This window comes from Aquarana catesbeiana, linkage group LG01 (genome assembly GCF_042186555.1).
Source record: "Aquarana catesbeiana isolate 2022-GZ linkage group LG01, ASM4218655v1, whole genome shotgun sequence".
NCBI lineage: Eukaryota > Metazoa > Chordata > Amphibia > Anura > Ranidae > Aquarana > Aquarana catesbeiana.
The window spans coordinates 210,601,042-210,627,852 of NC_133324.1; positions in this window are offsets into that span (position 1 = coordinate 210,601,042).

Sequence of the window (26,811 nt, forward strand, 5' to 3'; positions counted from 1 at the left end):
TTCTTATTCCAAGGGATGGCATATGCTAATACATTTGGTATGCAAATGCAGTACATATTGCACTTTGGCACTGCAAGTCTGGGTGAATTACATTGTGACCGTTGATAACCACAACAGTAAGGCTCAATGCATACTAGCTTAAAAAAGCTCCTAGTATCGGCTTTTGAGCATTTTTTGCTTCTAGAAGTAAATAGTGTTATCCTATGTGTCCATGCACAGTATTTTAGTCTAGAAGCGTTTTTGAAGCTTCAGGTTCTAGGAGCAGAAAAAAAATTTTTTTTTGAGTTTTTGGGAGCGATTTATCAGCAGAAAAAAAGCTGAATGCTCCTAATTGCTGCCACATAAATGCTATTATGACCATTTTTCACCCAGAGTCTTTTTAACATGTTTTAGCTTATAGTGTGCATGGAGTCTAAAGCTTGTATTTATATTTTTGTATATTTATTTACATTCTTTATTTTACAAATAAACATTTAATATAGGGTGCAACCATGACACTGGTTCTGAAGAGAATATTCTAAAGGATAGCAAAGAAGTAGCCTCTCCCTTTGTAAATGTCTCAATCTAAAAACATTTGTATATGACCTCATCTGAGATCTGAATCAATGAGGCGGGGGGGGGGGGTAAATCACTCCTCTGACCTTTGAACATGCGTGTTCAAAGCTTCAACTCTTCAGATTTTCAGGAAAACATATGAAGTACACCTGAACCCATTTGCTAAAATTTCTTGTTAACTTCAAAACTTTTTTTTTTTAAATCCTATGGAAGCTGCAGCTTTCAATAAAAATGGTAGTAGTCCTGCCATTAAGACACATAAAACACTGTCTCTCTCTCTTCTTTTCTATTCCTGCATTTTCCCCCTCCTCTACCCTTGGCGTGATTACAGGAGGCCATTCTGACACACAATTCTGCTGACACATCAGTCCGCTAATGTCATTATCAGGGCATCAAGAAGCCAATCCAAAGAAATTATGTGCAGCAGTTGCTGAAGCAAACATAGAGTATATTGACAGAAAGTGTCCTAAAAGAAGCTGGATGAGAAAATGTAAAAAAAAATGAGCATAGAGCTTAGTTTAATATGAGACCTGAGTGCAGGGAAAAGAACCCCCCTACACAATCTCATAGGGAAACACGCACAGCTGAGGCTGTCAATCATCTTCTGTGTGCTGGAGGGGGGTGGGATCATCTTCCTAGATTGTCTGGTGATGGCATAGACTGTCAGAAGTGACTCATGCAGATTCCAGTGAAATGACAGAGCAGACAGAAATCACACTAGGTGCTTGGGTTAAGGCAAGTGCACACTGTAGGATATGCTTTGTTCAATTTTAATTTCAGGGGTTTACAACCACTTTAATGTGTCTTAGCAAACTAAATGTCAACCAGTTATGGTTTAAATCTACATTAAGGTTAGCATAAAAGACATGTGAATAGCAGGCAAAACAATAGGAAAATAAAAAGTAGCAAATGAAAGTTAGAGAAAAATATGAATTTGTTATGTTTACCTAAGCTCTATACTTGTTCAAAATCAGTAACTCAGAAAGTGTTGAAGCCAAATGTGAGCTTGATATCCAAGCTCAGAAGGAAAGATCAGCTGTGGTAGTGCACACATATTTTTTATGAGAGGTTTTATTAACAACTGGTGATATATGATATCAGCCACATGAACAGAGCATTATTTATCAATTTGTTGGCCAACACATAGGCTTGCATTGTCAGAATGGGCAGTAAAGCACAACTCTTCTGCCTATGTGCTGATAGAAATGCAGCTAAACCCTCATATCTTCCAATAGGCAAGACTGTGTGTGGGAGTCCTGAAACTTTAGTGAAACACTCCAAAGACATGCTGGTAGGTTAATTGGATCCTGTCTAAATTGTCCCTAGTATGTATGAATGTGAGTTAGGGACCTTAGATTGTAAGCTCCTTGAGAGTAGGGACTGATGTGAATGTACATTGTATATGTAAAGCGCTGCGTAAATTGATGGCGCTATATAAGTACCTGAAATAAATAAAAATAAAATAAAAATAAATAACAGGGTAGGTGAAACGGGGGGCGGGGGCAGAAGAAACATGCAATAAGAACACATGTAATGCAACACTAAAACAGTGTCTTGTGCTGCTAAATGGTGTGGCAGAAGCTTTGTATAAGGAGGCATCCATGTACTGCCACAAACGGGATCTGGATGTTTCCTCCAGCCTCCTTACTTATTTACCTTTACCTTCCTTTGCTCCCCCACCATACCATCCAGCTGGGCGGAGTGAGGCAGATAGCTATGTGTAAGTTCAAATCCAGTTTAACTGTTAGGTCCCTACTCACTGGACATTTAGCCCCAGTGCATGAGACTCTGACACAGTAATGCCCTGTACACACGATAGGATTTTCTGATGGAGAGTGTGTGATAGGACCTTGTTGTCAGAAATTCCGACCGTGTGTAGGCTCCATCATACATTTTCCATAGGAATTTCCGACACACAAAGTTTGAGAGCTTGCTATAAAATTTTCTGACAACAAAATCCGATGTCGGAAATTCCGATCGTGCGTACACAAATCCGACGCACAATGTGGCACGCATGCTCAGTATAAATTAAGAAACGAAAGCTATTGGCTACTGCCCCATTTATGGTCCCGACGTACGTGTTTTACGTCACCGCGTTCAGAACGATCGGATTTTCCGACAACTTTGTGTGACCATGTGTATGCAAGACAAGTTTGAGCCAACATCCGGAAAAATCCATGGATTTTGTTGTTGGAATGTCCAATCAATGTCCGACCGTGTGTACAGGGCATATGACTGCTTGCAATCGGAGCATTTGTCTCTGGGCACATACTGCCCTAAACATTATGCCTCAGCAGCTCTCAGCCAATAATGGAGTTTTACAGGCTGTCGACATAGGGGCTGTTTGGAAAAGTAGATCGCACTGGACTGACTCGATCAGTCAGTGTTGTAGGTTGGTAGAGTGTGGGCAAATGGAAAGAATTGGTTTCCAGAGGCCTGTGCCCAGTTTGAGAAAAAGGTGGTGGTGAGCCCTGTTTGGGCTCGGGCTGCTACCTCGGTGTGCGGCCTTATGGTCGACTCTGCACAAGATGTGGAAGAAAAAAAGGTGAAGGAGTGCCCGGTATCCAATAAAGGTAAATATAGTTGTATTTTGTTTGAGGTTTCAGCAGTAAAAAAATGCCAATGCTTTTTGAGGGACTAAGGACTCCCCTTCATCAGGGCGGACCGCTGGACATCCAAGCCGCTGGCTGTGTAATTGCTGCCTCTGAACACACAGCCAGCGGCTTGGATATCCAACGGTCTGTCCTGATAAAGGGGAAGTCCTCAGTCCCCTGAAATATGTTGGACTTTTTTTACTGCTGAAACCTCAAATAAAATACAAATATATTTACCTTTATTGGACACTGGGTGCTCCTTTACCTTCTTTTCTTCTACATAGGGGCTAGACAGTGTGCCTGTGCTTTCCTAAATGTCAGAGTCTCATAAACTGGGGCTAAACTTTCAGTGTGCATGGGGCCTTAAAGGAGACATTTAATGTATATACAGTATGTTCATATTTATGAGATATTATTGCAATGAATATTGAGAACTGACTTTCACATTTCTACATGCTTGCTCTCTCATATTTTTGTTAATTTTTCAGAATGTAGAAATTCAAAGATTTCCCACAGAAATGTCTCTGACTTACTGTTGAACAACTGTTGCAATAAAAATGTAGGCCATATGGAGAGTGCAATGTTTTTAATAAGTCTGCCAACTAACAACCGTGCATGGTTAGACATACAGTACAACCACTGTATCACACTAAATGAAGTCTGTATAATTATATTTAATATACCAAAACAAGGTTTTATTATTTAGTACCTGGAATTTTCAAATTATAGATATGGCTCTAACCAGGTTAATTCCCTTTTATACTATAGAGTTTATATATTGCGAGAGTACCCTGCCATGGTTTGAGATTAGAAAATGGTTGGAAAAAAGGACATTGGGCTTGCATGTGTGTGGCATGTGTGACTCTAGAGTATATATTATGAAAGGAGAAAACTGTTTATACAGCTTTCTCTAGATTTTGGTAATCCTGGATTGGCCTCACTAATTTGGAGATTTTGAAGGTTTTAAAAAAAAACAAAACAGCAAGGTGGTCCAGGTGCACAAAGCCCTTTTAATGCTGGTCTGGGCAGTTGCTGACATTTGGAGACCCAGATCTGTTAGGAAACTTGGTTGATCCTAAGAGAGACTGCATCCCTTCTGTTGGGGACTTCTTGCCAAAAGGACTGGGAAGGTCGGGACTAGGGCTGAGCCAAACACTCCCCTGTTCGGTTCGCACCAGAACATGCGAACAGGCAAAAAATTTGTTCGAACACGCGAACACCGTTAAAGTCTATGGGACACAGACATGAATAATCAAAAGTGCTAATTTTAAAGGCTTATATGCAAGTTATTGTATAAAAAGTGTTTGGGGACCTGGGTCCTGCCCCAGGGGACATGGATCAATGCAAAAAAAAGTTTTAAAAATGGCCTTTTTTTCGGGAGCAGTGATTTTAATAATGCTTAAAGTGAAACAATAAAAGTGTAATATCCCTTTAAATTTCGTACCTGGGGGGTGTCTATAGTATGCCTGTAAAGGGGCGCATATTTTTCGTGTTTAGAACAGTCTGACAGCAAAATGACATTTCAAAGGAAAAAAAGTCATTTAAAACTACTCACAGCTATTAATGCATTGCCGGTCCGACAATACACATAGAAGTTCATTGATAAAAACGGCATGGGAATTCCCCACAGGGGAACCTCGAACCAAAACTAAAAAAAAAAAAAATGACGTGGGGGTCCCCCTAAATTCCATACCAGGCCATTCAGGTCTGGTATGGATATTAAGGGGAACCCCGGCCAAAATTTTTTTTTAAAAATGGCGTGGGGTGACCCCACCCCCATCTGACGCATGGTGACTTGACGGGCCTTCCCTGTGGCGTCACAAGGAATGCCACAGGGAAGTCCCGTCAAGTCCCCGTGCGTCAGCGGGGGGCGGGGTCACCGGGTGGCCATCATGGATGTGGAGCAGCCCGAGGAGAAGAAGGGAAGAAGACGCCAACGTTTTTGACAGTTTTTTAGTGAAATGGTAGGGGTACTTTTGTACCCCCTTACCATTTCACACAAGGGGGAGGGCTGGGATCTGGGGGTCCCCTTGTTAAAGGGGGCTTCCAGATTCTGATAAGCCCCCACCCGCAGACCCCCACAACCACCGGCCAAGGTTGTGGGGATGAGGCCCTTGTCCTCATCAACATGGGGACAAGGTGTTTTGGGGGGCTGCCCCAAAGCACCCTCCCAATGTTGAGGGCATGTGGCCTGTTACGGTTCAGGAGGGGGGTGCTCTCTCATCCCCCTCTTTTTCTGCGGCCTGCCAGGTTGCATGCTCGAATAAGGGTCTGGTATGGATTTTTGGGGGACCCCACAACTTTTTTTTTTGTAATTTTGGCCGGGGTTCCCCTTAATATCCATACCAGACCTGAAGGGCCTGATATGGAATTTAGGGGGACCCCCACGTCAATTTTTTTTTTTAATTTTGGTTTGGGGTTCCCCTGTGGGAAATTCCCATGCCGTTTTTATCAATGAACTTTTATGTGTATTGTCGGACCGGCAATTCATTAATTAGTTTAAGTAGTTTAAAGTAGTTTAAATTACTTTTTTCCCTTTGAAATGTCATTTTGCTGTCAGACTGTTCTAAACACAAGAAACATGCGCCCCTTTACAGGCATACTATAGACACCCCCCAGGTACGAAATTTAAAGGGATATTACACTTTTATTGTTTCACTTTAAGCATTATTAAAATCACTGCTCCCGAAAAAACTGCAGTTTTTAAAACTTTTTTTTGCATTGATCCATGTCCCCTGGGGCAGGACCCAGGTCCCCAAACACTTTTTATGACAATACCATGAATATAAGCCTTTAAAATTAGCACTTTTGATTTCTCCCATAGACTTTTAAAGGGTGTTCCAAGGCATTTGAATTTGCCACGAACACCCCAAATTGTTTGCTGTTCAGCGAACTTGCGAACAGCCGATGTTCGAGTCAAACATGAGTTCGACTCGAACTCGAAGCTCATCCCTAGTCGGGACAGCTACATGGGCCTGGGAGACCAAGAAAGGGTCTGGGAAGCAGAGAAAGCTGAGGCAGCTAGCGGGTTCAGGGGGGCTGGAGGAAGTGTGTAAGGCCTCGTACACATGGTTTGATTGTTGTATGACCGAGCGGCTAATTTTAGTCAAAAGCACTTGTGCAGGATTTTGTTTAGCATACTAACTATCCGCAAATTGGCATTTGACAAACATGAATGTAGTGACGTACTATGAGAGTATAAAGAGGAAGTTCATTTCTCAAGCGCCCCCCTTTGGGCCCCTTCTGCTAATTTTGTGTTAGTAGAAGTTTGGTGAGCATTGATTCGCAATTTTCAGATCGTACTAAACAAATGCCTTTTAAAATACGTTCGGCATAACAACATCAGTATCACCAGCAAAGCAGCTTCATTATTATCCCAAGAAAATGAGAATGTGTGCTGCATTTCGACATTTTATCAATTGCGGCGTCACGGATGTTAATTCTAGATTACGAACAGTAGTTTACAAGACCAAACTCTTCCCAGTCTTTCCTTGATTCCGAGCATACGTGTTTGTACTTTTGACTTTTGTGTGACAATTTCTGTAGTGACCATCCAAAAATCAGATGTTGAGTTCACATCCGACAAAAATTGTATAGCCTGCACATCCAAATTTTGTCTGGGAAAAAGTCAAATTGGCTGTCGAAAGCAACGTACTAACGATACGAAAATCCACAGACAGCTTGTCTTATGAATTTTCCCTTCTGATTTTCATATCATGTGTACAAGGCCTAAGTCTCTAAAAGACTGAGCAAACGCAGGGGGGCTGGAGAAAAATGTTTGGAGGCCAGAAGTTGGCCTGTGCAGAGAGGTACTGCAACCAAGGCTGAGTGAGCCTTAAGCCAGGTGGCTTAGTATTTTTCTTTATTCATGTTTGCTGGAGAAGAACCCCAGCATGGGCAATCTATATGTCTTGGACTTTTGCTTTGCCTTTCATGCCCTTAAAAATAGTTAGGACTGATGTGAACTCACTTCAAAAAATGCATCTACCGTGAGAGCTAAACATCCCCCAGATCACAATATCAATGTTTTCACTGAAGATTTACATGACATTAACACATTTCCATTCAACTCATTGAGTCTTATTTGAAAATATGTCAAAGTTGAGTACATTTTGTGTGGTAATGTATTCTTAAGGAATTCTTTTCTAGTTCACTGATGTAGGGGGTAGTCAACTTTATTTGCTCTGCCTCCACTTGTGTACCAGAGGTTTGAAACAGGTGCCCTAAAACTCTAAGCTGATGTTTAAGAATGAATGCCTCACACGGAGTTTTTTTTTTCTTTTTCTCTTGAAACATTAGTCCACTGCTGAGAGAAATACGAGCTTGTATCTCCACAAGTTTCTTGGAATATAACAACAAAATCTTTTTACTTTCCCTCAAAATCACTGTAATGCCCCGTACGCATGGTCGGACATTGATCGGACATTCCGACAACAAAATCCTAGGATTTTTTCCTACGGATGTTGGCTCAAACTTGTCTTGCATACACACGATCACACAAAGTTGTCGGAAAATCCGATCATTCTGAACGCGGTGACGTAAAACACGTACGTCGGGACTATAAACGGGGCAGTAGCCAATAGCTTTCATCTCTTTATTTACTCTGAGCATGCGTGGCACTTTGTGCGTCGGATTTGTGTACACACGATCGGAAATTCTGACAACGGATTTTGTTGTCGGAAAATTTTATAGCCTGCTCTCAAACTTTGTGTGTCGGAAAATCCGATGGAAAATGTGTGATAGAGCCCACACACGGTCGGAATTTTCGACAACAACGCCCTATCACACATTTTCCATCGGAAAATCCGACCGTGTGTACGGGGCATAAGAACAATGAAAACAAATAAAGATTCTCTAGCCCTCCAATGAGCTTTAAAATTGTGTCCCCTCGCTAAATTCCCATATTATAATCTGCTACTGAAATTATTTGTGAGCATGTACAATTTGTGATCTCGTTTTAGCTATCTCCATGTAGACACACTGCATGTTTTAGCAGAACTGTACAAATTGAACAGCTGTGCTGTATTTATTTATCATCACATAAACATGGCTCTTTGCCTGTTTACAGCAAAGAGATATGTCAGATTAAATACTATAGAAGAAGGAGAAGGGACTGTCTAAGTTGTCACTGCAACACTGATACGTTTTATAATAATTGTTATGCTCCGGAATGTGACTGACAGTGCAAATTATTAAGTGATATGAAGTGGTGTGTGTGAGCATAAATTGTGTTGCAGAAACAATTTCTTACTTTAACCTGCCAAAAGAACAAAATTGCATGACATTTTCTAAATTGCCCTGGGACTACTGTAAATAAATGTAGTGCATTCCAAATCTACTGCCAAAATCTGCTGTGCATCGCTAAGAGTTTTAAATGACACCAGCCCCTAGATGTAAGAAATTATCTCAAAGCATTAACTTCTGTTAATATATCACTTACGTTTCCCAAGTGCTGGTCATTCAGACAAGACAGTAGGGGGAATTCAAAAATGGTGTCATAGGCACCTTTTAGAATTTTGTCAGCCACAGCACTGAAATTGATGGCCAACCAGGTCCATTACTAAGACAGGTGCATGGCTAAGAAGTTTTGGAGTGGGGTGGAAGATGCCTGATGGGGAACTGGGAGACGAGATCTCCATCAGGTCCACTAGGCTATTGATTGACAGGGTATGTCAGTGGGCTGATCCATAGCCACTATTCAGTTTAACAGCAGCTTTTTAACCACCTGCCTACTGGGCACTTTACCCCCTTCCTGCCCAGGCCAATTTTCAGCTTTCAGCGCTGTCACACTTTGAATGACAATTGCGCGGTCATGCAACACTGTACCTAAGCAAAATTTTTCTAGTTTTTTTCACACAAATAGAGCTTTCTTTTAGTGGTAGTTAATCACCACTTTTTTTTATTTTTTGCTAAATAAATGAAAAAAGACAGACAAAAAATGCTTCCATAGTTTGTTAAAAAATATTGCAAACAGGTAATTTTTCTCCTTCACTGATGTACGCTGATGAGGCTGCACTGATGGGCACTGATAGGCTGCACTGATGGGCACTGATGAGGCAGCACTGATGAGGCTGCACTGATGGGCATTGATGGGCAATGATAGGCCACACTGTTGGGCACTGATGAGGCTGAACTGATGGGCACTGATGAGGCGGCACTGGTGGGCACTAGGGATGAGCTTCGAGTTCGAGTCGAACTCATGTTCGACTCGAACATCAGCTGTTCGCCAGTTCGCCAAACAGCGAACAATTTGGGGTGTTCGCGGCAAATTCGAAAGCCGCGGAACACTCTTTAAAAGTCTATGGGAGAAATCAAAAGTGCTAATTTTAAAGGCTTATATGCATGGTATTGTCATAAAAAGTGTTTGGGGACCTGGGTCTTGCCCCAGGGGACATGTATCAATGCAAAAAAAGTTTTAAAAAATGCAGTTTTTTCAGGAGCAGTGATTTTAATAATGCTTAAAGTGAAACAATAAAAGTGTAATATCCCTTTAAATTTCGTACCTGGGGGGTGTCTATAGTATGCCTGTAAAGGGGTGCATGTTTCCTGTGTTTAGAACAGTCTGACAGCAAAATGACATTTCAAAGGAAAAAAAGTCATGTAAAACTACTTGTGGCTATTAATAAATTGACGGTCCGACAATACACATTCACGTTCATTGATAAAAACTGCATGGGATTTCCCCACAGGGGAACCCTGAACCAAAATAAAAAAAAAAAAACTGGCGTGGGGGTCCCCCTAAATTCCATATCAGGCCCTTCAGGTCTGGTATGGATATCAAGGGGAACCCCGCGCCAAACTTTAAAAAAAAAATGGCATGGGGGTCCCCCTCAAAATTCATACCAGACCCTATAGGTCTGGCATGGATTTTAAGGGGAACCCGCGCCAAAATAAAAAAAATGGAATGGGGTCCCCCAAAAATCCATACCAGACCCTTATCTGAGCAAGCAACCTGGCAGGCCGCAGGAAAGGAGGGGGGATGAGAGAGCGCCCCCTCCTGAACTGTACCAGGCCACATGCCCTCAACATTGGGAGGGTGCTTTGGGGTCCCCCCCAAAGCACCTTGTCCCCATGTTGATGGGGACAAGGGCCTCATCCCCACAACCCTTGCCCGGTGGTTGTGGGGGTCTGTGGGCAGGGGGGCTTATTGGAATCTGGAAGCCCACTTTAACAAGGGGACCCCCAGATCTTGCCCCCCTGTGTGAAATAGTAAGGGGGTACAAAAGTACCCCTACCATTTCACAAAAAAAGTGTCAAAAATGTTAAAAATGACAAGAGACAGTTTTTGACAAGTCCTTTATTTAAATTCCAGTGGACAATGCGATCACAGTGCGTGCTGCTGCCCGTGTGCCACAGCGGGCATGCTGCAGTGAGTGTGCTGCAGTCTCAATAACTGTAGGCCATCATATGAGGCCCTCCCAGAACTGGTCAGCCAAGCTGAAGCTATCATTCAGCTATTACAAGGTCGGCAAGCGGTTAATCTACACACTGTCTGCGCTTTAAAAAGTAAGGCAGACCTGACATGGAACTAGTCTCTCAATCTGTAAGATTACAGTACTGTATGTGTTATGATTTTTACATTTTTTGAATTTGCCACCAGGCTCCGCCCCCTGCATCCTGACACTCGCAGGGAATGGAGCCTGGCACAGAGAGGCTTCAGAGGAGGACAGAGCCCACAGACACCACGGGGGGACATCGCAGGATCCTGGGGAAAAAGTAAGTAACCTGCACCAGGATCCTGCAATGCAAACCCGAGTGTGGCTCGGGGTTACCGCTAATGGTGCTTAAATTTAACCCTGAGCCACTCTCGGGAATACGGTCAGGGAGGTTAAGCATCATTCAATTCACTGCTCCTTTAAAAATGATCTTCTTTAAAAACAATTTGCATTAATACATGTCCCCCAGGGCAGTAACCGGGCCCGCATACCCTTTGTATGGCCAATAACTTGCCTATAAGCCTTCAAAATGGGGATTGGGGACTCTTAAATTTTCTAGTTTGGCTCCCATAGACTTTAATAAAGTTCATGGCTGGCGTCTGAACTATTTAAAAGCTCAGGAGTTCTGCTATGAATCGAACTGGGGGTGTTCAGCCCAACTCTGTTCACGTTTTTGTGCCCTGTTACACTGAAGGGCACATTCTCTCCTTTACACAGTACATACTTGTTGGGGTAGCCTTCAGAATGAATGGCAATGTGCCACAATGCAAATATAATGTGTGTTGTTGTACCAGCATTAACGTGACTGAATGCACTTAGTTGTGAGTATCGATATTAGTATACAAAGATGCACATTTATCACAAATGTAAAACTTTTAGCATTCAAGTTGCACTTGAAGGCTTATTAGGAACTTTATGTCTTTGTTCTTATCTATAGATGCTGTGTGCTGTGAAGCACTGCATTACCCAAAAATAGTACAGGTACATTTTTGATGCATTGAGATTTGTTAAGGGTTAATCACAGTAAATGGGCTGCTGTAAGGCAATATATAATAACGTGCATCAATGCGAATGGAGTCTAAAAGTCTGCATGAATAAATCCTTGACTTGTCACAGTTTACAGAATAATTTTTCAAACTGTACTTTTATCATTAAATAAGTAGTCATTGAGCCACAATCCTAGGTTTGAAGGTAAAAACTGGGATAATTATGTTGTCAGTTTAATGAAGGCAGGATAAAAACATTTCACTACTCTTCTCTCTACTGGATTGGAGCTGTAGTAGCACTATATTTTTCTGGTTGCTCAAAATTAAAAGGCAACAACTGGGAGCTGATCTTTGCAAGACTATTCTGTATGTTTACACACAGCCAAACACATCAAGACGACTTAGCAAGCACAGTGATTTCCATGATTGTGTCATCATCAGGAGGTAGTAACTGATTCTGGATGATGCCTGACCAAAGAGTATTTGCATTTTGGTAGTACAGAAGATGTAAGCATTGTCTGGAGTACCATGATGAGATCTTAGAATAGTATCTATGTTCACATTATAGATACCCTAAATCCTGCAGTCTTCTGGCCAGTCATATGACAATATGGTTTCCTTCTCTAAACTTCTGGGGTCAGAGGCCAGTGGTGGTGATCCTTACTCTAGGATAGCTCCATTCTGTGCAGGGGTGCTGTTAGCCCAGGTTGGCATGATGATGTGACTGTGACCCAAATGGGTTGGATGATGCTGGGCATCAAAAAACCTGGAAAAGGTTTAGCATTGAATAACAGAACACTATAGGAGACATGTCAGAGAGGAGGTGGGAGAGTAATTAAAATAATGCAGAGAAAGCTGTTTATTATAGTTAAATATATTGAGAAAATATATTTTATTAAATGTTACTTAAAAATAGAGTTTGGCTTTGACACATTTCTAGATAGGGTCCAAATTGACCAGTGGACCTTTATGTTTAACCACTTCAGCTCCGGAAGGATTTACCCCCTTCCTGACCAGAGCACTTTTTACAATTTGGCACTGCGTCGCTTTAACTGCTAATTGCGCGGTCATGCAATGCTGTACCCAAACAAAATTTGCGTCCTTTTCTTCCCACAAATAGTGCTTTCTTTTGATGGTATTTGATCACCTCTGCCGTTTTTATTTTTTGCGCTATACACGGAAAAAAAACGAAAATTTTGAAAAAAATTGATATTTTCTACTTTTTGTTCTAAAAAAAATCCAATAAACTCAATTTTAGTCATACATTTAGGCCAAAATGTATTCGGCCACATGTCTTTGGTAAAAAAAATGTCAATAAGTGTATATTTATTGGTTTGCGCAAAAGTTATAGCGCCTACAAACTAGGGTACATTTTCTGGAATTTACACAGCCTTTAATTTATGAATGCCTATGTCGTTTCTTGAGGTGCTAAAATGGCAGGGCAGTGCAAAACCCCCACAAATGACCCCATTTTGGAAAGTAGACACCCCAAGGAAATTGCTGAGAGGCATGTTGAGCCCATTGAATATTAATTTTTTTTGTCCCAAGTGATTGAATAATGACAAAAAAAAAAATTACAAAAAGTTGTCACTAAATGATATATTGCTCACACAGGCCATGGGCATATGTGGAATTGCACCCCAAAATACATTTAGCTGCTTCTCCTGAATACGGGGATACCACATGTGTGGGACTTTTTGGGAGCCTAGCCGCGTACGGGGCCCCGAAAACCAATCACTGCCTTCAGGATTTCTAAGGGCGTACATTTTTTATTTTACTCCTCACTACCTATCACAGTTTTGAATGCCATAAAATGCCCAGATGGCATAAACCCCCCCCAAATGACCCCATTTTGGAAAGTAGACACCCCAAGCTATTTGCTTTGAGGCATGTTGAGTCCATGGAATGTTTTATATTTTGACACAAGTTGTGGGAATGTGACAAATTTTTTGTTTTTTTTTTGCACAAAGTTGTCACTAAATGATATATTGCTCACACAGGCCATGGGCATATGTGGAATTGCACCCCAAAATACATTTAGCTTCTTCTCCTGAGTATGGGGATACCACATGTGTGGGACTTTTTAGGAGCCTAGCCGCGTACGGGGCCCCGAAAACCAAGCACCGCCTTCAGGATTTCTAAGGGCGTGAATTTTTGATTTCACTCTTCACTGCCTAGCACAGTTTCGGAGGCCATGGAATGCCCAGGTGGCACAACCCCCCCCCCAAATGACCCCATTTTGGAAAGTAGACACCCCAAGCTATTTGCTGAGAGGCATGGTGAGTATTTTGCAGCTCTCATTTGTTTTTGAAAATAAAGAAAGACAAGAAAAAAAAATTTTTTTTTTCTTTTTTCAATTTTCAAAACTTTGTGACAAAAAGTGAGGTCTGCAAAATACTCACTATTCCTCTCAGCAAATAGCTTGGGATGTCTACTTTCCAAAATGGGGTCATTTGGGGGGGGGGGGGTTTGCCACCTGGGCATTCCATGGCCTCCGAAACTGTGATAGGCAGTGAAGAGTGAAATCAAAAATTTATGCCCTTAGAAAGCCTGAAGGCGGTGCTTGGTTTTCTGGGTCCCGTGCGCGGCTAGGCTCCCAAAAAGTCCCACACATGTGGTATCCCCATACTCAGGAGAAGCAACAGAATGTATTTTGGGGTGTAATTTTACATATTCCCATGGCATGTTTGAGCAATATATCATTTAGTGACAACTTTGTGCAAAAAAAAAAAAAAATTGTCTCTTTCCCGCAACTTGTGTCACAATATAAAATATTCCATGGACTCGACATGCCTCTCAGCAAATAGCTTGGGGTGTCTACTTTCCAAAATGGGGTCATTTGGGGGGGGTTTGAACTGTCCTGGCATTTTATGCACAACATTTAGAAGCTTATGTCACATATCACCCACTCTTCTAACCACTTGAATACAAAGCCCTTTCTGACACTTTTTGATTACATGAAAAAATTATTTTTTTTTGCAAGAAAATTACTTTGAACCCCCACACATTATATATTTTTTTAAAGCAAATGCCCTACAGATTAAAATGGTGGGTGTTTCATTTTTTTTTTTCACACAGTATTTGCGCAGCGATTTTTCAAATGCATTTTTTGGGGAAAAAACACACTTTTTTAAATTTCAATGCACTAAAACACACTATATTGCCCAAATGTTTGATGAAATAAAAAAGATGATCTTAGGCCGAGTACATGGATACCAAACATGACATGCTTTAAAATTGCGCACAAACGTGCAGTGGCGACAAACTAAATACATTTTTAAAAGCCTTTAAAAGCCTTTACAGGTTACCACTTTAGATTTACAGAGGAGGTCTACTGCTAAAATTACTGCCCTCGATCTGACCTTCGCGGTGATACCTCACATGCATGGTGCAATTGCTGTTTACATTTGACGCCAGACCGACGCTTGCGTTTGCCTTAGCGCGAGAGCAGGGGGGACAGGGGTGCTTTTTTTTTTTTTTTTTTTTTATTTCTTTATTTTTTTGCTTTTTTTATCTTATTTTTAAACTGTTCCTTTCATATTTTTTTTTTTTTAAATCATTTTTATTGTTATCTCAGGGAATGTAAATATCCCCTATCCTAGCAATAGGTGGTGACAGGTACTCTTTTTTGAAAAAATTGGGGTCTATTAGACCCTAGATTTCTCCTCTGCCCTCAAAGCATCTGACCACACCAAGATCAGTGTGATAAAATGCTTTCCCAATTTCCCAATGGCGCTGTTTACATCCGGCGAAATCTAAGTCATGAAATGCTCGTAGCTTCCAGTTTCTTAGGCCATAGAGATGTTTGGAGCCACTCTGGTCTCTGATCAGCTCTATGGTCAGCTGGCTGAATCACCGGCTGCATTCTCAGGTTCCCTGTTGAGACAGGAGAGCCAGAGAAAAACACGGAAGACGGTGGGGGGGCATTCCCTCCCACTGCTTGTAAAAGCAGTCTAGAGGCTAATTAGCCACTAGGATTGCTTTTACATGAAAGCCGACCGCTGGCTGAAAAGAATTATACCAAGATGATACCTAAACCTGCAGGCATCATGCTGGTATAACCACTCAAAGTAGTGAATGGCGTACCTGAAGACAAAAAAATGGTTAACAATAAAGCACAGTAAACGGTAAAGTATAAAAAATTGCAGACCTGAAAAACAAACATGATAAAACATTATAACAATAAAACATTGCAGAATAGAAAAGAGCAGAACAATAGAGAGAATAGAGAGAGAGAGAACAATAAAACGACAACTATTTTTTTTTTATTTTATATTTTTGTATGTGTTTTTTTTTTTTTTTTTTTTTTTTTTTACACTTTTTATGTAACTAACTTTTATAACTGTAACCGGTTCCAGGTTCGGGTCTCTCAAAATGTGATGGCATCTTGGGAGACCCTGAGAAAGTGTGCCTAGTCTGTGCAATGCTGTACCCTACGCTAATACTCAACTAGTGAATGGTAGCATTCAAAACATTCACCAATGCAAAGACCAGGATTGTCAGGACAGGAGGGACAATAATAGCGGGTGTCACGCCTATATCCGTGCTTGCTGCAGACACAACATCTTTTTTGGGGGGGTTCGTTGGGTAGGGGTACTCGGGAGGACATAAAGAAAATGCCTCTCATGCAGCATTTGGTTGGGGATGTGAATGGGGGAAGTACGGGCGCTGCAGAAGTGGTCGGTTCCCAATTAGGATTGGCGAATGCAGCAGGAAGGGCATTATGGGCACGACGGGCCTGTGTTTGTCTTTTTGGTGGCAGCGGGACACTACTTGTGCTTGCCACCTCACCAGCTTGAGCTGCATTTATGGGACTCGCCACGTCACCAAGTGTTACTGCAGTGCTGGTTTGACTACGACCGGGGTGTACTAGGCCGCTGGTGCTTGCCAGTTCACCAAAACGCTACCAAAAAAACTGTTAGCGATCGCAGGGATCAGGCCTGACTCTGCGAACGCTGCAGTTATGCGTTTAGTGTTCTGTAAGTGACAGTGATCGATCGATACTGCACTTGGGTGGGCTGGGCCGGGCTGGGCCGGGCTGGGCGGAGAGGCAAAACGCAGGTGCTAGCAGGTATCTGGGCTGATCCCACTAACACTGCGTTTTTGGGAACCCTAAACTGCTGGGGACGCTAGTATAGATCTGATCGGATCAGGTATTGATCTGATCAGATACTATACCACTAAGGGAGGTGTACGGTGCGTGCGTGGGTGTTAGCGCGACTGGCGCTAACCTGACGCTGCCTGGGGCTGGTGCTTGCCAGTTCACCAAAACGCTACCAAAAAAACTGTTAGCGATCACAGGGATCAGGCCTGACTCTGCGAACGCTGCAGTTATGTGTTTAGTGTTTTGTAAGTGACAGTGATCGATCGATACTGCACTTGGGTGGGCTGGGCTGGGCTGGGCCGGGCGGAGGGGCAAAACGCAGGTGCTAGCAGGTATCTGGGCTGATCCCGCTAACACTGAGTTTTTGGGAACCCTAAACTGCTGGGGATGCTAGTATAGATCTGATCGGATCAGATATTGTTGCGTTCAGATACTATACCACTAAGGAAGGTGTACGGTGCGTGCGTGGGTGTTAGCGCGACTGGCGCTAACCTGACGCTGCCTGGGGCTGGTGCTTGCCAGTTCACCAAAGCGCTACCAAAAAAACTGTTAGCGATCGCAGGGATCAGGCCTGACTCTGCGAACGCTGCAGTTATGCGTTTAGCGTTTTGTAAGTGACAGTGATCGATCGATACTGCACTTAGGTGGGCTGGGCTGGGCTGGGCGGAGGGGCAAAACGCAGGTGCTAGCGGGTATCTGGGCTGATCCCGCTGACACTGCGTTTTTGGGAACCCTAAACTGCTGGGGACGCTAGTATAGATCTGATCGGATCAGATATTGATGCGTTCAGATACTATACCACTAAGGGAGGCGTATGCTGCGTGCGTGGGTGTTAGCGGTACTGGCGCTAATCTGACGCTGCCTGGGGCGACGCATATCACCGCCGGGCGATCAGGGGGCTAAACCTTTATTCGGTAATAAACGGCGGGTGCCCTGACACTATGAAAAATAAACCAACTAACCAGCGTCACCCGTAACGGTTATACGGTGATCAGTGGTGAAAGGGTTAACTAGGGGGCAATCAAGGGGTTAAAACATTTATTAGATAGTATATGGGGGTCCCTGTCGCTATAAAATGCTGACGGCGAATCTAAATATTTACGTTCCTAACTAGCGTCACCAGCGACACTAATACAGCGATCAGAAAAATGATCGCTTAGCGACACTGGTGATAGGGGGTGATCAAGGGGTTAAAACTTTATTAGGGGGGGTTAGGGGGGTACCGTAGACCTAAAGGGGGGTAACACTCACTGTCCTACCCCAGTAACTGTCACTAACTGACACCATGCAGTAATCATAAAAAAAAAAAAAAATACTGCTTGGTGTCAGTGTGACAGGGAGGGGGGAGGGGTGATTGGGGGGGGATCGGGGGGCGATCGGGGGGATCGGGGGTGTTTTGTGTGCCTGGCATGTTCTACTGTGTGTGTGTGTGTTGGTGCACTTACATGTCTTCTCTCCTCGGCGCAAGAACGGAAACTGACGAGCCGAGGAGAGATGACATCACATCCTCTGCCTGTGTGTACTATACACAGGCAGGGGATGTTCCTCATTGGCTGGGAGCGATCGCGAGGGGGGGGCCACGATCGGATGGTCTCCCCCTCGTCTCTCATCGCTCATAGCCAAATGCCGACCGCCGCTGGCACCGGGGGGGGGTCCGATCGGACCCCCCGCCCGCGGGAAGGCAATCACGTATGGATCACATTCTGCTCACGTATATATGCGTGAGGCGGTCGGCAAGTGGTTAACAACTTCAGCCCCGGAATGATTTACCCCCTAATGACCAGGTCATTTTTTGCGATACGGCACGGTGTGACTTTAACTGACGATTGGTCGGGCGATTCTGTGCCCAAATAAAATTGATCTCCTTTTTTTTCAACAAATAGAGCTTTCTTTTACTGGTATTTGATCATCTCTGTGGTTTTTATTGTTTGCGCTATAAACAACAAAAAGCGTCAGTTTTGATAATAAAAAACAATATTTTTTTACTTTTTGCTATTAACATCAGGGCGATCAAAGTGTTAAATGTTTTCCCTTGGAGTGCTTGCTAACTGTGTGGGGGATGCTCTGACTGGGTGAAGACAGAGATTCGTGTTCCTGCTTAGCTGGAATACAAGATCTCCATCTTCTTCCCTGTCAGAATGATGATCTGCCTTGTTTACATAGGCAAATTGCAGTTCTGCCTCACTCGGGAATGATCGTGGGTGTCCGGCAGACATCGGGTCCACCGGACCCGCTGATTGGATCCCCTCTGTCCAATCAGCGTACGATCGCTCCCTAGAGGCTATTGCATGAAATTATGTACAGGTATGTGATTTCGTGCAATAGAGCCACTTTGCCGCAGTACAAGTATGTTACACAGTCGGCAAGTGGTTAAGCTTAATTTAACGCAGTGCTTTGAATCCTTAAAAGACAAACATGAAAGGGGCTAAGAGCTACAGTATATTACTATTAATATTATCATTACTAATGTTATTACTAATCTTATTAACATGATACAAACACTTGTCTAAGTATTGGTCAGTACAGGGTCTTTGCCAGGGTTGCCACCTCATCCCTTTAAAACCAAACACATATTAATTACACAGGTTCTGTCACTGATTACGGTAGTAATTAAACTCACTTGGTGCCTTATCTGCATTAAATTAGCTTCAGAACCTGTGTAATTCACATGTGCTTGGGTTTAAAGGGATGAGGTGGCAACCTTAGTCATTGCCAGACAGCTTTTTGTGACACTCATATGAAGCCTTCAAACAAAAGTAGATGACAATTTTTTTTTTTTTTTTACCTGGTTTTAAGCACTGCAGTGCAAAATAGGCTATTGTCACACCCACACATCCTTAACTATGTTAAAACATGACATCATGCCTTTTTCATTATAGCACATAAAATAAGCCTCCATAAGATTGGGAATACAGTCTCACACTGTGAATAATCCTGGTTTTGCCAGTAAAGAGAATCAATCGAAGTGCAGTATTGATCCTCTTGCAGAGTGTAAATGCTGTTAGCTTCAAAACACTCAGCTGGGGATTTTGTGATTCAAGTCATTCAGCTGCAGAGGATCTGCCAAGCAAGTTCTTTAGTATTCAGCACCTGACCAGACTTGTGTTAGCCTTGCTTATAAAAATGTCTCAGTTGGAAGCAGTAAAAATAGTTTTTGCATATGGAAAACTGGCCTTCTGAAACCAGTATATTTGCTGAAGGCTAAGCTGAATAGCCTTTTTTTCCTCTGATGACATTTAATCATATACCATATGAAAATCCTGGTGAGGAAAAAGCAAATATGAATCACTGCAGCCTAGTGTCGTGATGAATTGTATAATGCCGACATGAAGCTTATTTGTTTAGCTGGTAAGAGTAAACTATAATGTTTATGAAAGTGTAGATCTTTAAAAAGTTATGTCATTTAATGGTTGATTGTCACTTGGTTCAATAACCTACTGGCTGCTTATAACATTTGGGGAGCCTGCTTCTCTATATAGTATATAGTAGTCTAGTAAATTGAGAGATGATCTAATTACAGCAGCAACATCTGAAGGCAGATTTCTGCAAATACAGAAATTACAGTGAGCGTATGCTGAGAGAAACTGACATTGCTGATTTGTTTCAGAAAATTCTATTAGCCCAGTTGTCATGATGATCCAATTATTTTAATACTTTACTTAAACAAGCATGCAGCAAGCGAGGTCAGAATGTTGATCTAAGTACTTTTTATGGGTCAGTGACTCAGTACTGAATGAGATATAAAAAAAAAAAGAACAATACTGCAGGGTCTGTATTGCACAGATTGGACACATATTGAAATTCCGAACTTTGACTATCAATCTATTAGCACTAGTCTAAATATATAGTGGCTGAAAATGTGGATCTTCCAAAATGATCCACTCCACAAAGTATTCTGTTCCTGACCATCTCTCTCTCCATATAAGATGAGTGTTATTATCAAGACAGAAAGATAATTGATAGCTTAGTTGTTTGTGTATGCTGGAGTGGATCACATTAAAGCCTCGTACACACGATCAGATTTTCGGCAGGGATTTGTGTGATGACAGACTGTTTGCCTAAAATCCAACCGTTAGTATGCTCCTTCAGACAATTGTTGTCCAACTTTCCACCAACAAATGTTAGATGGCAGGCTAGTAAATTTTCGGCGGACAATGGTCTGTTGTCAGATTTTTGTATCGTGTGTACACAAGTCCGTCACACAAAAGTCCAAAGTACAAACACGCATGCAAAGCAAGGACGAGTCGGAGGCAGTTGGTCTTGTAACCTAGCATTCGTAATGGACATTTAACATTTGTGATGCAGTAAATTATGAATTGACAAAATGCAGCGCACAATTCTCTTCTTTATAGGGATAATAATGAAGCTGCTTTGCTGGTGATACTGATGGAGTTATGGCAAACATATTTGAAAATTCTTTTGTTTTCTAGTGATATCAAGAATTTTTTATTTTTTTTGGCCAAGTTACCACAACACTATTATCCTGTAGTTTTTAATCTCAAAGATACAACTATGTTGGTGTCCCTTGTTCATTTTACATTGTATTTTTGAAAATGTACTGGCCTACTCCCAAACTGTCATTTGAAGTAAAACACATAGCCAAGTATTATTCTACATATTTTTTTTAATGTGCATTAAAAAAAAAAAAACGGGGGGCAGGAGGCGGAGCCTAGCGGAGCAGACATGCATTGTTAGAGCTCCACACCGCTGAGGAGAGAAGAGAAGGACAAAGCGGAGCCTGCAGACTCAAAAGGTATCCATTTGAACCTTTTTGCCCCAGGGAACAAACTGTGAAAGTTTGGGCAGGAAATATGGTACTGGGAGGAAACCGTGGCAGAAATAAAAATCACCTTACAAAGAGCTCACAGGCACTCACTGCAGCTGAAGCAGCTCCAGTCACCTCACAAGATACAGCATCAGGGCGCTCTCACAGACAGAAAATGTCACAGCAAGACTCTCCATTTGAGTCAGATACAGAACAAATCCTCTCACAAACTTCTCCGCAAGCCTCCTCAGTATCCCCAGTAATATTATTACAATTTGAAAAGATGCTTCATAAGGCTTTAAAACAAACCTCAGACCAAATAACAAAAAGCCTAACCAAAGAAATAAGAGAGCTGGGAAACCGCACCGCAGCCTTAGAAATAAAAATGGATGAAATTGAAATTACAACCCAAGAAAATATAACAGAATTGGAACAATTAAAAAAAGAGAATTTAATACTTCAAACTAAGCTCAAAGATTACGAAAATAGAGCCAGACGTTCAAACTTACGCATAAGGGGAATACCTGAAACTGTGACAGACCTGCAATCTACTATTACTGCTCTATTACAAGAACTAAAGCCAGATATCCCTATTGAACGTTTAGAACTGGACAGAGTACACAGAGCCCTCACAGCCAAAAAGAAAGATGGACCCCCACGTGATATAATCACAAAATTTCATTATTACAGAACGAAAGAACAAATACTAATTGCTGCAAGAGAAAAAAAAGGAACTTAATTTTCAAGGACACAATTATCAAATTTTTGCTGACCTATCCCAACTTACTATTACTAAAAGACGATCCATGAAACCCCAACTAATGGAACTGCAACGCCACAACATTATGTATCAATGGGGCTTCCCCTTTTCAGTCAGATTTAACTACCAAGATACAATTTACAGAAGCAGATCAGCAGATGAACTACAACAAACCCTTTTAAAATTAAATCTGACAGAACCCACAAGCAGCAACACTCTCAAACGCAGAAGAATGGCATCATCTTCACCTTCAGGCAGCACCCAGAAAATTTCAGAACAAAATGGGAATCATCATTCTCACAAAAGAGGCCGTTATGCCACATCATCCGTGGACCAAGAAGATTCAATGGACTGACATCCTAATTCCTGATATCTCTTCATTTATTATACTAAGAGATGGTTCTCTATAAAAAAACCTATATTTATAACTGAATGTAACTGCATTCTGATAGTCACACACTGTGTGGGATCATGTTACATTCCAGTTATATTTCTTATTACTTCTGGTTCATATAGCCTTAGAATATATAAGTGAAATAAGGAAATTCTTGTTCAGTTATATATTATCAGGTAATAACAATAGATTTATTACTTTTTAGGACAAATATGTTCAATAATCCAGAAGTAATGGAAGCTTCTTCTTTCTTTTCTTAAAACAAATATATTATTACCTAACTAGTTCCTAGAATTATGTTTTTGTTTATTCTAATCTGAAGCAATACAACCTCAATTTTATGAGTTAACATATCTAAACAGTTACATATGAATAAAATATGTAATTATTTACTCTAAAAGGGTTAAAATTCCAAAATAATTCAAACTATCTTCATCAATACCAAAGTTATTAACAGTACCTTTCTAACTGAATTATTTAGCCTAGGGCAAGACTAACCATATACAACCACCCTGGAATAAATAATTTCAACAAAAACTATATTCTGCACTCCAATTAATGAAACATCATTTTGATGTCTTTTGACATAGCACTTCTCTCCTGTAAGCGGAAGATCCGTGTACCCCCATTAGCCCTCCTCATTCTCCCAACCATATTATGTGGGAGTGTGACGAAGGCACTTATTCCCCTGAGAGAGATATTTATTCTCTTTCACGGGTAAATTGTGATTACTTGCAAAAAATAATTTATACAATGTATCATCTAATCTCATATGTTTTTTGTTTACTCTTTACCCCAGAATTCACTGGTTTCTTTTCTATCTATTCATCTCTTCAGTCCACACAGGTTGATCTGCGCAGTCAGCTCTGCATAACAAAAAGTAAGTCAAAACTATTTGATCTATTGCCATGGCACCACTGAATATACTTTCCCTGAATGTTCAGGGAATAAATGTCCCTCAAAAAAGGACCAAAGCCTTCCGTACTTTCCATAACAAGAAGGCTCACATAGTATGCCTCCAAGAAACACACTTCACCAAAGATTCTACTCCAAAATATATTTCTCCTTTTTATCAACAAATTTACACGGCTTCTGCCTGTACCAAGCAAAGGGGAACTCTAATTGCATTTCACCGATCCACACCATTCACCTTATCATCAGAAATTAAAGACCCAGAAGGTAGATACCTGATACTCATGGGTTATATAATGGATACAGCAATCACGGTGATTTCCTACTACGCTCCTAACAAACAACCTACACCATTCCTCTCACATATATTACAAGTGATTAATACACACAAAATAGGAACAGTGATAATGTGTGGGGATTCGAACCAGGTCCTCCTCCCATTTCTAGATAAATCACCTTTTACACCATCCAAAATAACCTCTAGATTACCTTTTTCTCAACTTCTTTCCAAACACAATCTGGTAGATTCATGGAGAGAAAGTAACCCAATGAAAAAGAAATTCACTTATTTCTCGCACCCTCATCAAACCTTCACCAGAATAGATCATATTTTTCTAACAATAGGAATGATACCAGAAATTATTGCATCAGATATAATTCCGATTCCGTGGTCTGACCATAATGCAGTATACACTACTATAGCCTCAGCCATACCAAAAGCGCAGGACCCAACGTGGTACTTACCGGACATAATGCTCAAACACCCACTACATCAGATGGCCATTGAACAAGCTTTAAAGGAATACATATCAATTAATAATACAACAGACATCTCCCCAATAACACTGTGGGAAGCTCATAAGCCTGTCTTGCGTGGTACAATACAAAGACAAATGGCACTATTTAAACGGGAACGCAAAAATCTAGCAAAAAAACTAGAACTCAATTTTAATGCAGCCTACATATCATTTCAAGATAATCCATCTCAGAGTACAAAATCTCATCTGGAAAAATCTAGATTGGAATACGATCTATTTCTCACTGAGTCAGTTGATAAATCCCTCAAATGCTCCAAACACAATTTCTACATGAATACAAACAAACCAGGTACATATTTGGCTCGGGCATTAAATTCAACTAACAAATCTTTCAAACCAATACGTTTGAAATTATCAAAAAATGTTTACACTTGTAATCCAGTTAAAATAGTCCATAAATTTCACTCACATCTCGCAACTTTATACAAGACAAACAATGAATTTAATCCTACAGAGGCTGAATCCTTCTTCTCAAAAATAACCTTACCTGAGTTATCTCAGAATCAAAAAAGCAGTTTGGATGAGCCTATAACTATAGATGAAGTTGCTAACGCCATAAAAGACCTAAAACTTAACAAAAGACCAGGCCCAGACGGTTACTCGGCTTTATACTATAAAACATTCTCAGAAATACTCTCTCCCATTCTCACTGAAACTTTTAACAAACTTCTAGATGGACATTCATTTCGGCAAGAAACACTAATGGCAATTGTTTGTATGATCCCAAAACCCCTTTCTGATGATACTTCCTGTGTGAATTATCGGCCTATCTCTCTGTTAAACCTCGATATTAAATTATTAGCAAAAATAATAGCAAAACGCCTCAATAGCATTATAGGAAAATTAATACATAGAGATCAAGTAGGCTTCATGCCAAATAGACAGGCAGGCGATAATATACGCAGGGCAGTGTTATTGGCACATATTGCTAAAAAACGGAAAATCCCTTTCTGTTTTCTATCTCTCGATATTAAGAGGGCATTTGACACAGTATCCTGGCAATATATGCAATATTCATTACAAAAATGGGGTTTTGGACCCCACTTTTTAACATGGATCAAAGCATTATATAATAAACCCAAAGCCTATATAAAATATGCTGGATACAAATCTGAAGCCTTTAATATCGAAAGAGGTACCCGACAGGGTTGCCCATTATCTCCCTTATTATTTGCCCTTATACTCGAACCCATGGCCCAATACATCAGAACAAACCAAACTATAACTGGCATTGAAGTAGGAGGTATTACACACAAATTATGTATATTTGCAGACGATATATTACTTTTTCTATCATCACCACAGGTCTCTGGTCCTAACTTAATACCAGCTCTTGATGGGTTTGCCGCCCTATCCGGCCTTATGATTAATCCTAAGAAATGCCTAGTGCTTAATATTTCACTCACAAACATGGAATTGATCCCGGCTAGGGCTGCACTCCCATTCACATGGGCAGAAAAATCAATCCCATATCTTGGAATTCATTTAACAGCATCTCATTCTGACTTATTCTCAACCAATTATCCTCCTGTATTAAGACAGATCACAAATCTAATAAAACAATGGTCGCAACTTCCTTTATCCTGGATAGGGAAGATTAATGCAATCAAAATGACTATTCTACCCAAATTGCTTTATCTATTCAGAGTCCTCCCTATTCCAATTCCTTCCTATTTTTTGAGAATAGTACAAAAAAGAGCAACTTCATTTATATGGGGCTCTTCTAAACCACGTATACCTATACACACACTACATCTTCCCAAAAATAAAGGAGGCCTGGGATACCCTAATTTTACTAACTACTACAGAGCAGCACATTTGGCCAGTCTGTCCAAATACCATGCAAAACAGGAAATCCCATTATGGGTATTTATAGAGGCTTCAGAAAATGACCCTCTATTAATATCAAATTTATTATGGCTAAACACTTCTTATCTCTCTGGGATAAACTAAAAACCAAATATCAGTTACAATCTCCACACAATCCTCTCCTTTCTTTTATCAGAAATCCGGCCTTTTATCCGGCATGGATCTACCCAAATTCTTTTAAAGCTTGGACAACATCAGGCATTCAGACACTAAATGACTTCATAGCATCTAAATCATTCCTTTCATTCCCATCGCTTAGAGAAAAATATGATCTACCAAACTCTGAGATATTTAGATATCTCCAAATCAAAAATTTCTATACACCATTCCTAAAGGGGGATACACCATTATCCCAATTATCCATTTTTGAATCAATCTGTACAAAAGATCCATTTGCTAAAGGTACAATTTCATCACTTTATAATCAATTATATGGAGTAGCAAATCTTAATAGACCCTCTTACGTTCAGAGGTGGGAGGAGGACCTGGGACGAACTTTAGAAGACACGGACTGGTCTAACATATGGCTCACATCTAAGTCATCTTCACCCAACATCTTAGCACTGGAGACAAATTATAAAGTCCTAACTCGCTGGTACCTTGTACCCGCTAGAGTGG